Here is a 13,456-nt window from a genome sequence, read left to right on the forward strand (position 1 = left end):
CAGACTTCTGTCTGTAAAAGTATGTCTGAAAAGGATTTGAGATCATAACAGGCAAGAAATTCCACACTAGTTCCCACAGTGATAGTGTTAAAAAAGACTATATTGTACCATTGGATAAATAAGCAGAGAAATAGAACAGTGATTTTAATAATGTCAGTGGGAAAACTGGAATGCTGTTTACATTTCAGTTTGTCTGTGTTGTGAAAATTGTGTTGAAAAGAAAGGAGACGCAAAAATACTCAGTGCTGAAAAAAAGGGAAGAGTTCAGTGCTCAAACTTAAGTCTACTGATAAAGAAACTTGAGAACTGATGTGATTAGTGTATGAGGGAAAAAATAGATGTTTAAATGTTTTCTAATATAGCAAATAAAATTCTAAGAAGCAGTAATAGCTGGAAGCTGAGATCTCATAAATTCAGATTAGAAATTAAGGGTAGATTTTTAACGGTGAAAATAATTCACCATTTTTTAAATTGCTTGGAGAAGTTTGTATTTATCTCTTGGAGTTCGTGCACACAGATTGCATGTCTTTGTGGAAGACTGTTGTGAAGTATGCATTATTGTGTTTTGTATATTGTGATATTCAGAAGGGCAGAGTAGATGGTCCTGAGGTCCCTGTACCCTCAGCCTGTGATTCTGCAGGTAGAAGGAATGTAGCCTGGGCATTCATAACCAAGCTTCCAATCCTGTCATCAACACACACGTCTCGCTTGCAACGCACAGAACACCCCAAAGGATTTCACCACCCAGTCCATCATTCCCTCTCTGCTGAGATTGCTAGCAGAAAGCTCAAGAAGCTTTGGGGTGATCTGCTTTTTTTGTGGCAGTACTCTGACTCAGTCTCAGTGCCTCAGACTTCTATCTGGTGAGTTGGAAAAAATGTCTTTTGAAATCTTGTCGTGGTTTAACCCCAGCCAGCAACTAAGCACCACGCAGCCGCTCACTCACTCCCCCCCATCCAGTGGGATGGGGGAGAAAATCAGGAAAAGAAGTAAAACTCCTGGGTTGAGACAAGAACGATTTAATAGAACAGAAAAGAAGAAACTAATAATGACAATGATAACACTAATAAGATGACAACAGTAGTAATAAAAGGATCGGAATGTACAAATGATGCGCAGGGCAATTGCTCACCACCCGCCGACCGACACCCAGCCAGTCCCCGAGCGGCGAATCCCTGCCCCCCACTTCCCAGTTCCTAAACGAGACGGGACGTCCCATGGTATGGATTACACTATTGGCCAGTTTGGGTCAGGTGCCCTGGCTGGGCATGAGAAGCTGAAAAATCCTTGACTCTAGTCTAAACACTACTGAGCAACAACTGAAAACATCAGTGTTATCAACATTCTTCACATACTGAACCCAAAACATAGCACTGTACCAGCTACTAGGAAGACAGTTAACTACATCCCAGCTGAAACCAGGACAAATCTGTTAATTTGTCAAACCTGAAATGTTTTTCTGGAGATTAATTTTGAAGGCTGGGCTGAGGGTGAACATATACTCACTGTGCATATTTACTCGTCCACTCAGTAGCCCATCCACTAACTTATTTGTGGGATCAAGCTTCTACCTCCTGCATAGTTCTCTTCACAGTGAAGAGATTTGCAAGCTTTGGGTGTTGTATCTCTGAAACACTGGCTTATCAGCAACCTGGGCCCCTAGCCTGAAAAAGCCCATTTGTTTAAGCTGATTCAGGAGTTCAACACCTAAAATAAAATGAGCCAGAATGTATTGTCTCAGAGCTTTTTTCTAGCTTAGGCTTCCAGATATGAATCCAGGTATGAACTTCTGTCATACTTAGTCTTGGTGCCAGGCTTCTTTCCAAGTCTGAGAGGGACTAAATATAGAGGTGTCAAAGTTGGTATACACTTCTCTCTGTTTCTCTCTGCTTACAGACCGCTAAACATTGCTCTGCCCACATTTTTTCTTGCTGTGGATGGTTGTTAAGCATTTTAGACTAGAAATGTATTTTTCTGTCTTCATAAAATAACTCCATTTGTGGACTTGTTTTTACTTGTTTCCTTCTTTTGCTAATGCATGTCCTTGGTTTGGGAAAATAGAGAAGAGGAAAGAATGAAGTAAGCTTGTCCCTGCATCTCTGCATAATAGCTTTTGGTACTGTAGATTGCAATTATATATAATCTCAGTAGGCTGTCTTCTTGTATTTTTAGTCGTTCTTCACCTGATTTCTTGGACACGGTTTGTTCTAAACTCTTCTGAAAAAAATTACTGATTAAAATCTAAACCAAAGATACATATTTCATACTTACAGGTGAGGTTGGTGGTCACTTTCTCTGTTTGGTTTTGAGTTTCATAGCGTGTTTCATAGTCCAAGTCAATTTTTTTGTGTAAACTGTGTTTCCTGCATTCAAGAGCCTTCCTGGAGTAGTGGGCAATTTCATTGTTACAGCTGAATGTAGTTAGCCTGAGAGATCATGGACTGTGAGAAAGTATTCTCATAGGTAGCAAAGGGCATTCCTTCAGAGGTAACTATACTCAATTGCTATCAACTATAAATTGTTAACAGATTCTATGTCTTGAGATATCCAGTCCTTATTTTCTTTCACCTTTTCTGAAAAACTCACCAAAATTGCAAGTCTTAGGAGATCTTGACCCAATTAGTGCTTCCAGAGTGTGTGCATCCATCTGTGATGCTTCAGCAGTACCAGTGTGCAAGAGGCATATTTTGAAGTGGCAGGTTGTAACAATCATACTTTCTTTTTCATCTTTAACCTGCCTTCCATTACTTACTGCTCTCCTCCCATGCTGTATGTATCAACTGCAGCTAATGAAAATGTAAAACAATATTCTTTGATACTCAATTTAATTGTCTCCTCATTACTGTTTAGGCTGTCACTGAATGAGATAATAGGACACATTCTTCTAGTAATGTGGCTTCATGAGATGCTGTTCAGAGTTACTGTGTCAGTGTATCCAAAGGAAAACTAAGACTTATTAGGCCTGATTCTCCTTGTGGCTTGTATTGTCATTTATCACTGAGTGACGCTGGAATTCAGACAGTGCAAAATTGAAAGTGTAGTATTTTATGCTCTCGTAATGTAGGTGGAAGTGGCTGTATACAAGATAGTGGGAATTTGAATCCTTTGCAGAGGGAGTCACCCCTTTTCAGTACTGCAGGGACCACAGAAAGCCTGCTGACCTTTCAAATATTCCTAATTTTAGGAAGCTCAGGATGAGATTAGAGACAAGGTTATACTTCTGACCTTGCTATTCTGTCCTATATTGTGCTCCTTTTTGCATCCTTTACTGTACCGTGGCTTTGGATAGATAATCTTAATTTTGCAGGGATTATAAAAATCAATTAATTGATGTCACATGCTTGCTTATGGGAGAAAACAATGTGAATGGCATGAATGTAACATGCTAACCTGCACAGAGCTTGCACTAAGAGTGCTAGCATAGCTACTGCATGTTATGTTACATTATACAAAAGCACTGTTAATACTGACTAAGAATGTCTGCCTGGGTAGTCAGTGTAGTAATCAGCATTCTGAAAATTCATACCCTACCTTAATCCTCACTCGTTATTCCACACGTATGTTCCATGTAGGATTTTCAAGGAGGGAAGTTACATGTCCTTTACTGCTCCCTTACGGCTCCCACAAAAGCCAGTAACTCCCCCTACCATTGAAATCCTACCAAATCGATCATCTAGGGCAATTTTTGTATAATGTTTTTATTTGTACTCTCAGCTCCTCCTGTGTTTTTGTAATTTCATGAGGCACCCTTCTTTTACATATCCCTCATTTTCTTGTGCACACTTTATGCAATGTTTCATTCCTTACATTTTAAATCAAATAAGGAATGAATTAAGTGTAGCTAAAATTTTGCATCATCGTTCCATTAACTTATTACAATAGGTGACCGTTTGGGAGTTGGCAAAACAAGGCCTACGTCTAGCAGGCGCTGTCTGGATGGTCCCTTTCTCTTTTCTCTCTCCCAGTCCGTTCCCCAAATTCCCTTGTCAGAGGTTCATGTAACCACTTCTCAAACCATTGACCTACCGTGGGACCAGCCAAACAACTACAGAGGCCATGTGGATTCAGTTTGCTTACTAGGAAAATTAAACTTTGGCTGGGCTGCTCCTCACTCCTTGACTAGAGTTCCTTATGGATGTTGTCTGCCAACAGCTCATCCCCTCCCAGTAACAACAGAGTTCAGAAATTTGTCTCATGAAGAGGTTCCAAAGCACCTTTGGTGCCAGACGTCTTCTGAAGACTAGGACTATCATTGAATGGTCATGGCAATTGGGAGAGGTGTCTGAGGACTGGAGGAAAGCTAACAGTTGCCGGTTTCTGAGCATTTCTCTAGCTCTTTTTAATGAAAAGTTAAAAGCTTGCAAGATACGGTGCTGTTCTTGCCAGCTTTTCTGTGCAGACGAAGCTATGGACAAGAATGAAGCTTCACTGAACTAAAGCAAGTTTTATATTGAGGAAAAAAAGTACTAGAGGAGCTGTCAGATTAATTTCACCAGTATGAATTGAACTACTTCCACTACTAAAACTAGGTATTCATATAAGTGTATATATGTGTGTTTAAGAGGGTAGATTGCCCTTGAAAGTTTTGGAGTGCATTTGGCATTATGACATATTAAAGTGATGACTCGTTGCACAGGTGGTTGCATTATAGAAAAATAGCCGGTAAATAATATTTTTTAATATATTTAGCAAAACACCTGCTTCCATATATCTCTCTGTGTAGGAGGGGGATAGAAATCTCCATATTAGTCATGTAGATTTCAGAAGAATTATAACATTGACTATATGGCAGCTAGGTAAAAAAGTAACTGCTTTGAGAAAGGTTTAAGAATGAATAAGTTTTTTTTCAAAACAAGTAATGAAACTACCTCCCACCTCCCAAAAGCAAGAAAAAGTACCAGATCTCATATCACATCTTTCCCCCCTCTACCATTTCAAATGATAACTTTTAAGGGGAAAATGCAATTAGGAGAGACATTTAAATATAGTGTGTTTTGAGTTTGTGTGGTGGGGTTTTGGTAGCAGGGTAGGGGCTGCAGGGCCGGTTCCTGTAAGAAGCTTCTAGAAGCTTCCCGGCCCCAAGCCGGACCCGCCGCTGGCCCAGGCCGAGCCCCTCAGCGATGGTGGTAGCGCCTCTGGGAGAAGAGATTTAAGGGGGGAAACCTGCGGTGAGTCGGGGGATTGGGATGTGAGGGGAACCCCTGTGCAGATACTGAGGTCAGTGAAGAAGGAGGGGGAGGAGGTGCCTGCGGGAAGGCCCCACGCTGGAGCAGTTGGTGGAGGGCTGCCTCCCGCGGGAGGGACGGACCCCACGGCGGAGCAGGGGCCGAGCGCGGAGTCCTCCTCCCCCTGAGGAGGAAGGAGCGGCAGAGACAAGGGGTGAGGAACCAACCCCAGCCCCCCGCCGTCCCCGGCTTCCCTGGGAGAGAGAACCAGGAGTGGGGCTGAGGCGGGAAGGCGGGAGGGCTGGGGGGAAGGTATTTTAAGATTTGGTTTTACTTCCCGTTATCCCTGTTTTGATTGGATTGGTAGTAAATTAAATTGATTTTGTTTCTTCCCCAAGCTGAGCCTGTCTTTTGCCCGTGACCATAAGTGGGGAATGATCCCTCCCTGTCCTTGTCTCGACCCATGAGAGTTTCTTTCTATTTTCTCCTCCTCATCCACCAGGGCCAGGAAGGGAGAGGAGTGAGCGAGCAGCTGTGTGGTGCTTTGTTACCGGCTGGGCTGAAACCACGACATGGTAGAATGGACGGTCTTGTGTATTGTAGTGGTCGCCCCTAGAGATTCCTTGACTCTGATCTTCGTGTGGCCTCTGACTCATTGCCTGAAACAAGACTCTTGGTGCTCCATTTTATCTCTCTTTAACTTAAGAGAAATTACTTTTGCATATTGCAGGACAGATCCTTCCACAATTAAATACGCAGCCAGAACTCTCTATTTTTAAGAGTTAAGACATCAAAACCAATATAATTTAAGAAGTGGGAGTGGGATTTCAGAAGAGGTTTTCTGAAGTTAAGCTTTCAGTTGCATGAAAGGTCCTTGTATAAAAGGCATTTTGTAAGCACAGTTTTTATTGCAATCAGTATCACCATACATAAACCATAGTGTTTCAGTGCCGAGTAAGAGAGGAAAACAAAAGAACATGTACACACCTTTTATCTTTAAATATTCCATTAGTGAAACGATTCTGGAGACATAGGTCAAAAACCTCTTTCTTATTCTTCCATTCTTAAGAAGGGTTTTTCCTGATCTGCCAGCATTTGCATGATACCACTAACTATTTTATAGTCAGACACTTAGTGATTTTTCTCCTGACTTATTTTACCTCAGGCATAAATTGAATTGAACAAACAAACAAACGAACAATTCCTTCCTTAAAGTTAAGCAAGATCACAAGCCTGCCAATTCTTACCCTTAAGAGTAAATACCTGCAGACATAAGCTTATTCAAATATGGCTTTGATATTCTAGTGCCAACCAAGTGAATAAGGAGTATTCGAGTAAAACCTATTCAGGCTTTCTACATGTTTTATACTACATATTTTATTATTCTTTTATTTTCAATTTATACACTGGAATGGTTGAAAAGCACCATGCCCAAACTCTTTTTTCCCTGGACACTGAAATTTTTTACCTACTCTGTCAATGTTGCAGTAGTTCACAAGCTCTAAAGCTATCAAGTTCTTTTTGTCATAATTCACAACTTTGGTTGCTTCCATTTGACTTCTTGATGTGTCAGTTTGTTGTGCACTTAGTAGACGAACCACTTCCCACTGCTGGATGAAAGGTTCTATAGCACCCCATGAATATCTAGATTTCCTTTTTCCCTTGAATCCAGGGAACTGATTTCTTTACGTTGTCTTAGTGAAAGGTTAGGGCTAATTCAGTGTCAAAGATCTAGACAGCTAATTGCCATGTATATGTCTGCAAGTGGCTGTAAGAATTTTGGCTGTGTTAAGGGCTAGGACCTGATGCGGTTAACCTTAACTTTTGTGGGAGGCATTTAGTCATGACAATACTTGCTTTGCTTCTCTTAAGTTGAATTTGCTTATCTAGTCGTTACAAACAGGTATGGAAAGGTATAAAGCCAGCAACTGGTGTTAGGTATTGTTTTTGAAACGTTAATGAATTCTCTGATATCCAGTCATCTCCTTTCAACCTACCCTCTACTTATGCAGACACTGCCCCCCTCCGTCTGCTGCAAATGAGCAGATAGAGAGCCTGGGAGAGTATGTGGGCTTTGAAATGTGACTCAGAGGTCAAGAGATTCAGAGTCTCGGGAGGAAAGTGAAATTCACAGCTAAGGACAATTTACTGTGACCAACCTGCCCCTAGGAAACTCCCAGCACAACCAAAGGGCTTGGTGGTGTCTCGATTTCTCACATTGTCAGGTGCCATGAGTTTGCATAGGAAAGCATGTCTCCTCCTGAATTAGAAATACTCTGATGAGTAAAAACTGGTTGTTTGAGAAAGGCTTTTCAAGTTCAAATCTTTGGCTGAATTTAAGGTTCCTATCACAGTTTCCAGTGTTACTGTTCCTATACATGAATCACTGCAAATTCAGTAAAACGAAATTCAGTCAGATGTCTGGTAGGGGAAAAACATAGTGCTAGGTTCCTTTTTTTTTTTTCCTCCTTTTTTTTTTTCCCCTTAGAGCTGTCTGTGGAGGTAACAACACAACTAAGACACCTAAATCGATATCACCAGCGTGCTTGCCTTTGCTTGGCAAATTAAGTATCTTCTAAGAATTGTGTTTAACATAGTGTCTTTGTCTTTTTGTTTTGAAAGGTGCTTTGAATAGCTTTGGTGAGTTGCTTAATTGTTTATTGATCTCATATTTATTCAGTTTGTTATTTCTTTTTTTTTTTTTTTCCCCCTTAACATTACTTCATCCTGTTTTAAAAGTCCTGGGAAAAGTTTACATTAATTCAGAGTTCCTTATCAAAGTTATGTGCATTGCTTAAATTTCATGTTGCTTGAGTGATAAGGATGGAAGTTATATAGAGGTAACTCAACAGTTAATTAATCAGATAAATGAGAAATTGTACACATGGTCAGAATTCATTTCTCACATTGGGGACAGAAGATAGTTATGGTGAATTTTGCAACAGGCTACTCCTACAGGGTCATATTTTATTAAACTGAGTAAATTGCATAAGTCAGAGCCATGACTGTCTAGGAATTTAAAGAAAATAATTGACACCATCTCCCAAACATACTGTATTTTTCTTTATTTTTGTGGTGGATGTTAGGTTAAGAGATGTCTGCATAAACTCCAGTTGCTGAAGAGAACAAGATGGTACTCTTTTTTGCATTTTGCTTTGGTTTGCATTCCACAAAGCAGATCTGCTTCAGACATGACTCTCCTATATCCTATACTCCTGTCCTTTACTCTTCATCCAAAAATCCCTGACAGTGTTCATCAGTTTTTCAAATCTGTCTGATTTGCCTCTTCTGTAATAACAGTTGTTCCACTATTATGGTGATAGTGTATGTGCAACAGTGGACTGAAAGTAGAACGCTTAAGGACTGCTTCGAATTTTAGCATGGCAGGTTTCCCTTCACCCTCTGAGTCCATAAATGAAAATAATTGCACTGCAATGCCAAGAAATTAGTATCCTACCACAACTCCAGAATGCTGTGAAAACATAGCATTGCATAACTGTGATTCCACTGAATGGTATCATTATGACTAAAATTATCTAACGTTGTGTTGCCTTTTTGTTCATATCTGGCAGGAATCAGACTATCTCACCACGGTACACAATACATTTTCTAAATATGGGTGAAAAACTAGAACGTTCTTCGGAACAAGTATTGCCTAAATACAACAGAAGTGAATGGAAAATGCTGGCCCTGATTAGTGATACATTCTTGCATTGAAATGTGATCAGCACATCAGTCGTCTTTAGAAGGAAGTAAGGTCCTGTTACCAGATGGAAAATAAATTAAATTGAACACTTCTCATCCCTCAAAAAGTTGGTGCCAAAGTAGAAATGTCTACATATTTTAAAAATCCTAATCTGCAATGTTTTAAAAGAGCTAAAATTTTAAAATGACCATTTAAAAAAACCTGTAAATTTCCTTTTAAAGATCATTGTATTTTGCCTCATGCTACCAATAAACTTACCCAAACAGTGTAAGTTGCTATTCCTAGTTAGTTTCATTCTTCTTGAGTAAATGTGAATGAGATCTGAGTAAATGAGAGACGGTTGTTAATCACCATGACTAAAAGCAAAAAGTGACAGTCCAATTCTCTTCAAAGAACAAAGATACACAGTATTAATGCCTTGGGACAAAGAATCCTCAATTTAAATTTTATGGATTTTGTATTTCTAGTTTCTTTCTTGCCAGTATTGCAGAAGGCGTGGGAATTAGCTACCACCATTATCTGTGATAGTAGAGGGTATAAACTGAAGTCCTCATACTTCAGTTCTTTGGGTGAGAAACTAAACCTATATCTGAACACGTTTACATACATAGTCTGCCTTTGTCAAAGAATCTCAATAGCTGCGGCTCTCATGGACTTCCAACTCCTGGAATGCTATTAAAAAACGTTGACTCCTAACATAAAATGAATCATGTATTTCATCAGACCTGTCTTTCAAATAAGAAAGAATTAGTGTAGTTTGGTTTTACATTTGCCTTTTCAAAGATTATGTTGCTAGATTATATGTCAGTGTGCTTGAGTAAACTAGAAGATGAATGGTCACTTTGCAGTCCTATGATACAGGCTATGCAAATACTTATTAAATAGGACTGATAAATGTAGTTTAGCTTAACTGTGCAATTGCATTTATTGCTAGATCCAATCTATATATATACACAACACATGTACCTTAAGTCCAGTCCTGCTGTATAAGAATATATTAAAGTGACATGCATAGCATTTCCATGGTGTGCTTTATCTTTATTCCCTACCTGATTCTTTTATAAAATCTACTTTAATTTTCCTAAGATCAGATTATTACAGAGAACATACATAGTAACTGACTTGCTGTGTTAGTAACTCTCTGCTTTGCACTGAGCAAAATATAACACCATTTAATATCAAATGTGCAATCAAGAAATATTTGGGTTTCTTCTGCAGTGTCCCAGAGCTGGCCAAGAAAGTTAAATCAAAAATCATTGAGTAATTTTTCTCATTGGTCATATGGATGAATTAGATCCTGTCTAAGTCCAAACAGAGAGCCCTGATACATTAAAAGAACCATTAGCCCCTTTCCTTCCTCCTCCCCCAAAGGCATTTAATACAGTGTTAATTCTTAGAAAAAGTTTCTGTAATTTTTTTTTTCCGTAGCTTCTACTACTGTTCTGAGTGGTTGTACAGGTAAAATGGACTGAAGGAGTTCCGTAGGCATCACGATGCAGTAACCCAGAGATACTAATGTTAAATGGTGCCCTTTTCCTAAAAGGCAAACATTTCATGCTTGCTTCTGTGTAAGGCAGTATAAGTGCAGCAAAATTTAGTACTGCTGTTACATGTATTGTCAATATTATATATCATTATTTGGCTAGAAACCTACTGATAATTAATAACAAATGGAGTAGCAAACAAAAAATACACTTAAAATAATGGTAAGTTAAATATATTTATAAAAGCAAAAAAGTGTATTAAAAAGTATAATTAGTTCATGACCATAAAACTCATACCCATATGAATAAGCCAGCTTGAAAATACAAATTATTTTATTGTGCATGACTTGACAATACAGATGGGAGTAAATTAAAAGGTAGACTGAACAGTTGTTCAGCTCCTTCAGTAGGGGAAGGAATATCCAGGAAGAATCCCGGGAAGGGAATTGTGATTTAGTTACAGTTCCAACTCAGACAATACCTTGATCCATAAGGAAAACAATTTATTGCAATCTGTTCGTCTTGCTACCTGTTTTACATAAGCCTTTTTCAGCTTACTTTTGTGTTAGGAAGCAGTGTTACAATTCTTTCTTCTACTCACTTTTTTTATCATCCTTACTGAAAAGAAAATATCTAGAGACTCCATGATCTGGATACGATCTGCAGGAATCAGGATGCTTTACTGGATCAGGACTAGATCTCTTTACCATGCAGCACTGAGCCATAGAAGAAAAATGCAAGTTGCTATAATAAGCCAAGTGCAAAATTGGATTACAAAGTCATTAGAGGCTGTAGTTGTTCAGTACCTTTTAGGCCCTTGGGAAAGATTATTAAACAAATGAAAATGGTTTCAGAACTAAGCATTCTTTTCTTTCCAAATAGTGGTTATTATTTTTAAACTTCTAATTATTGTGCATGATATTGGATTATATCCCATATAAAATTTAGTTTATGATGTCGATGAAAGTAGATCCATGCCTATGTAAAAGCATCAAACCATGTTTTTTTCCTGTATCTGTTTCTGTAAGTTAAAAGTTTAGATAACAAAAAGCTTATTTTTTTTCTCCTTTTTTTCTAAGATTTCTGGACCTTTTTTCCAAACCAGAGTGTCCCAAAAGACCTTTTAAACTACCTAAAATGGTTACACATCTGTTTATTTAATTTTTGCATATTTTCAGTTACTAAGTGATTTTATTGTGTATTTAAGAGAAAATACTTGTGGATATGTCTGTGCAAGCATTTCTACTGTTAGAAATTCATAGAATTAGGAAAATATTGGTTGGAAAGGACCATTGGAAATCATCAAGACCATTTGTCCACCTGAAGTGGGGCTATCACCAGCACTGCATCCAATTAGGCCTTGCTTTATCTAGTGTAGTTGTAAAATCTTTTCAAGAACAAATGTTCCACAGGCCCTCTTACTCCGGTGCTCCATCACCCTTCTAATGGAGAAATTTTTTCGTAATATCCAGTCTTAAATACCATCCTGCCATTTTTGGCTGTTGCCCCTAGTTTGATCTGTCACTCTTTTCAAGAGTTTGCTGTGGTCAGCTCTAAATCCCCTTAAATAACTGTAGGCTGCCCCTTAGCCTCCTCTCTACCAGACAATACCAGCCCTAATCCCTCAACCTCCCCTCCTAGAAACATGCTCTAGACCCTGACACTCTCGGTAGCCCTTCTGCTGAGCCCTCTTCAGTTTCTCCACATCTTTATTGAGCTCTGGGGCCCAAAACTCGATGCAGTATTTTAGGTGCAGCCTCACTAGTGCCAGGTAGAGAAGGATAATTAATAACTTCCCTTGATGCGTTGGCCGTTGTGCTCCTAACAATCCAGTATGTGGTTTGGCAAACTTGCAGTAACAGCGGGCAGTGCTCCGTGAAAGTCCTTGTGTTCAACCTGTTGTCCAGGATGACCTCCAGGTTCTTGCCCTCAGGGCTGCTACTCAGCCTGTCAAATCTCAGTCTGTATTGAGCCGTGGCTGTTGCAGACATTTGGACTTGTTGAACTTCAAGATATTTCTGTTGACTCGGTCCCTAAGTTTCTTAGAATCCTCTTCTTCCAGGAGATGAAATAAGCAGTGGTATTTGAACATACAGTTCTGGGTTTAGATTGCTTCTTTCTAGGCTCCATAAATTAGAGTTCATTTCCCGTTTTTCACTAAAGAAAAAAAAATCTCTGATTTTTTAGTATATTGTTTTGTCTATGTTCCTTAATAGAATCACATAATTGCTCTGTTTTGCAGATGTATCATAAATATATTCAGTATTTTGATATGACTGACCATTCTAACAGTAAGCTCCCCATCAATGGCAATTATTGTTGATACCCTTCAACTCTTGGCAGGAGTTGAGTGCCTAGGCCCAGGACATGGCAGCAGAAGGGTCCAAGTGCAGGGTACTCTGCTGCTGTGGTTCTTGTTTGGCTCCTTATGTCTATTAGAGCAAGGATAAGTTTGAATCGTGACTCCAGTTTTGCCACTCATGTATTTTGCTCTGAGGACTGGCTCTTGGCTGCCAGAACATGCTGAGAATCACCTGATTAAAAAAAAAAAAAAAAAAGACTCCCAATTAGGGACTTATTGTAAAACAGCTTTTTGAAGTGTTCTCAGAGTTCTGTAAAAAGAGCAAAAAACCTTTTTCCTAGAATAAAATACGATGTTTTCAGAAAAATTCCTCCTTGATCCATACATAATAGGCATAAAATACCACTGTGCATTATGCTTCCTGTAATTACCCTAACATGAGCCTGGGTGGAGGGAATAATTTCTTACTTAACTGTCCCTGACAAATGACCCAGCCTTTGAGACAAGTTAGGCTAAATAATTTGTTTTTCTGAGGCAATCATTCATTTATCTCAAAATACCTATCCCAAGAGGTGGTAAGGGTTATGTGAATTACCAGGACAAGAAAACCACCAAATTCTACTTGACTACAGTAGACCGCCTTATCTTACCGATTCTTTGCATCTTCAGGTAAAGTATGGTTTCTATCTCTTATTATGAACTCTCACATTAGTTCCATATTGGTGCACTTTCCACAAAATTCTCTCTTGTAGATGTAGGTTTTGTTGTTGTATTAGGCATGGAAACTATTAGGAAAGAT

At 39.1% G+C, this 13,456-nt stretch overlaps 1 protein-coding gene across 7 annotated transcripts in view; it reads left to right on the forward strand.

Moving 5' to 3' along the window:
* LRRC4C (leucine rich repeat containing 4C) overlaps positions 1-13,456 on the forward strand; it is a 547,931-nt gene that overhangs the window by 455,151 nt on the left and 79,324 nt on the right. The gene's annotated exons all lie outside the window — the stretch shown is intronic.

Source organism: Haliaeetus albicilla, chromosome 5, assembly GCF_947461875.1.
Source record: "Haliaeetus albicilla chromosome 5, bHalAlb1.1, whole genome shotgun sequence".
NCBI lineage: Eukaryota > Metazoa > Chordata > Aves > Accipitriformes > Accipitridae > Haliaeetus > Haliaeetus albicilla.